The sequence below is a fragment of the Condylura cristata genome, unplaced genomic scaffold (assembly GCF_000260355.1).
Source record: "Condylura cristata isolate star-nosed mole 26May11 unplaced genomic scaffold, ConCri1.0 scaffold00008, whole genome shotgun sequence".
Classification (NCBI taxonomy): Eukaryota; Metazoa; Chordata; class Mammalia; order Eulipotyphla; family Talpidae; genus Condylura; species Condylura cristata.
In genome coordinates this window covers 24,524,150-24,527,917 of record NW_004567109.1, presented here as the reverse complement: position 1 = coordinate 24,527,917, position 3,768 = coordinate 24,524,150, and positions in this window count along the sequence as shown.

Sequence of the window (3,768 nt, the reverse complement as noted above, 5' to 3'; positions counted from 1 at the left end):
CTTTATATGAATGCCTAATATTTACTTTTTTATCATTTTCTTTGCTGCATATCATTTTTAAAAATTCACTTTATTTTATTGGAAATGGGTGCATTTTTTCTTTCTTGTAAAATATTATAATACCTTATTTTTACATCATTTTGTGCATTTTCCCATCTCAGTTCTAATCCCCGTGGGCTTCCCATCACCAAATCACCCGTGGGAAATGGCTGCATTTTAAAAGTTAGTTATAGTATTTCTTAACTCCATTATTTCTGAGTGTATGATAGTTACCTCATATTTTCACTTTATTTATTCTGTTATTGCTTTATACCCTCCATTGTTTTTTGAGTTCTATCAACCTAGCCAGAACTGCTTTGAATTACTCTTCTGTCTTGCTCTGCAGCTCTACTAAGTCATGGTTTCTTTCAGGATTTTTGTTCTGGCATTTGTATTGTGTTCTTTTGTTTCCTCATTTTTTTACTTTGTATGGGTTTTAGTAAGGATATACCTTCAATTGTTTTTGTACTTGTTTGGAATACTTGGGAAACGGGTACCAGCAAGAAGTAGTAGGTGTAAAAGAGGATCAGGATGGTAGCAACAGGCATCGAAGGATTACCTCTAGTAGACTCAGGAATTTGAAATTCCTATTGTAAAGCATTTCTTTATGGAGGGTCCTGAGTGTTATATACACCTCAGTCTGGAATAGGGGATCACTAGTATTTTGAATGTCTCAGACAGTGTGTTGCGGGAGGAATGGGAGAGGTGGCAGGTGCTTCAGATATCTTAGCCTCGACTGTAATTGTAGTCTCTTGTGTAAGGAAGTCCAGGTGCGCTGACCTTATTCAGGCGATCACTGTTTTGTATGATGAGTATGGGACCCAAGCCAATAGTCTGTGTCCTCACCTTTGTAGCTTTCCCACCACTGTGGGACCACTGTCCTGGGTGCACCACTGTCCTGGGTGCCTGCTTGTGTAGCCCCTGATCCAGTGCAGTTCTGGATCTTAGCAGCCACATTGTTGGTTTGTGCCCAAGTCAGTAGCCATAGGGAGCTCGTACCACAGCCCCTCCTCCCTCTGTGAGTTGTACCACATTACTTTAAACAAAAATCACGTAGAGTTTTTCTTTTCTATTTGGGTTGATACTTCTATTGTGTACACTTACATGGCTTTTTCTTCAAGGTAGAAACAACAAAACTGCATCAGTTCTAGTGTGTGTATCTGTATGAGTCCAGTATCTTTACTCTGCTGCCATCTTGCCAGATGATTATTTATTGGAATAAAATCTTTGTTCTTTATATGAGATACCAATTATCCTTATGTTGTCTTTCCTAATGAAGTCAGGTAATTCTCGTAGTATTTCTTCACTTTTAAATGACATCTTACTTCTTTTTTCTTTCACCTGAATTATTTGCTTATTGCTACACTTGAGCCCACAGATTCATCCCTCCACTTAGTCTATTCTATTTTCTTATCTCTCTCTAGAGCTTTTGAGCTCATTTACTGAGTTTTTACACTCTGAATCTCTTATTTTCTTATTTAAAGCTTCAGTTTATAGCTTTTGTTCACTCATTTTACTATGCTGTCCTTTATTTCTCTAAATTTTGTCATATTGCATGATTACCTTTTGTGAATTCTCTTGTACCACTGATGGAGGAAAAGAATAGAAAAGCAGACATCACAGGGTTAAAACCTGACTCATACCAGTAGGTGGAGGCAGAAGGACCCTTAAGTCATAGAAACTCCTATATCAGACTGCCTTAGGAAATATCTGAAGCACAGACCTGAGGGTAAAGATACAGAGACATCTGTATCTTTTTTTTTTTTTTTTTTGACATCTGTATCTTTTAAAAGACATTTTACTTCTTTCTGGGCCCATTGTGAGATTCCACATAGTTATCCAAAATCAGCATCAAACAGGCTTACAAAAGAGTGAGCCCCTCCCCAAGAGAAAAGGACTCTATCAGGACAGTCTCTGCATCAATACGGGGCAGTAGTCTTCTGCCCACCTGTGACTATGCAGGTGCTTCTTTCCACCACTCTTGCCCTCTGCAGGGCAGCAGCCTCCTGCCTGTTGTTGACCATGCCCGGACTTCTCTGCACTGACCCCCCTCAGCGGAGGCCACTCTCCTAAGCCTACCTGTCTGCAACCATACAGGCCTTTCTCAGCAAACCTATCCCTTTGGGAGCAGCTCTTCCTGCCCACTTGTGTCTATGCAAGAAACCTTCTGTCTGTCCTTTTCTCTAATAAACCTGCTCTTTAAATGTAACCCTCTGTCTCATGGAGAAACTTGGCAGGGGAACTCGCATCATGCTGCTAAAAGGGGGTGGGGGTGTCTAGTGAAACCTTTCCCAGAGTGAACCCAAGGACCCTGGACTCCAAAAAACAACATCATCACTTTGACTTGCCTTTCTAAGTTTCTTATATCTCTTTGAATTTCTTTATTATACCAGTTTTGAACTTTGATAGGAAAATACAATCCTCCATGTCTTTGTGGATGAGATTTTGGAGTTTTTCTCTTGTAACTCCATATTCTCTTGACGTCTTAAATTGCCATGTATTATTTTTTATCTGTCCATTTTGCTTCTTTAAATATGTCTAGTTTTTTAAAAAATATCTTGAATACATTGAATCAGCACCGAATTTGAATTATTCCTAATTCTTACTGTAGTTATATATATAGGCATAATTACTAGTTCACCTTTACAAACGATTTAACTGAGTCATGATTAGCATCACACAAGTAGCAAGTGTGATTCACACTCAATTCTTTAGGCTGTGGTCTTTAATTCTGAGATTATAGCAAATTCAAATTAGTTGGGTCCAGTCTGTCTCCAATCATTTATTCCTTTCATATTCTCACTTTGTACTACAGAGCTTGTTCACGAAGAGAGACTGCAGCTCAAGGGTCTTTCCTAATGTAGTTACTGGAACATTTTAAAGTTGTAGAGACTGGTTTGCCAGAAAGTCTGAAATAATCTGAGCTTTCTTGGCTGAGCATCAGACCGTAGTTTACAACTCCCTGTTGTTTTTGCAGGAGTTAGTGATGAAGTTGCCTTTCTTGAGTATTGAGGATGAACGAAAGTGAAAAAATTGGCAATAAGCTTCACTCTCATGGAGTTTAGTCAGTTGGGCAGACATTAAACAAATACATTAAAAAGATGTATACAACGTATTATTATATGAAGATGTAGCACATTGAGCTGGGCCGAGGAGAGCAATAAAAGGCCCAATTTAGACCGGAGGCAGGGATCAGAGAATTCTACCAAAAAAGAAAGAAAGAGAATGCAAGGTGCTAAGTCCTCCAGAACCCTATGATGGGACAGCAGCAGCAGAGAGGGTGAGATCTTTGGCGCCTCATTGTCCAGGCAGGGGCTCCGGAGGGGACCCGCAGGCTGTCTTTGCCTTGTGGTGTGAGAATTTTCATCCGTCGAACTTTCCGATTTCCCCCTAGTGTCTTCCTAGCATCTTGCTGCCAATTCCTTCGCTTGTGTGTTAGTTTTGTCAGTCTATCACCGGAGCCTGATTTGGGACTTTCCCTCTCCCGGTGCCCGCGAGCCTACTACTTGACCGAGGCGGCTCTCTGACGCTTCGCGGCCGGACCGTCTCACTTGGCCACGGGTCCACTCTTCTCTGACCCAGCGGCAGGTGGTGGAATGGAGGCGCGCTGCGTGGCGAGGGTGCCCCGCGCTCTTCTCCCCCAAGTGGCCGTCGGCCCCCTAGCGAGCGCTCGGTGCGCGTTCCGGGCTGTTTGCGCCTGGCGCGCGCCGCCGGCCCGCGCTCGCTCCC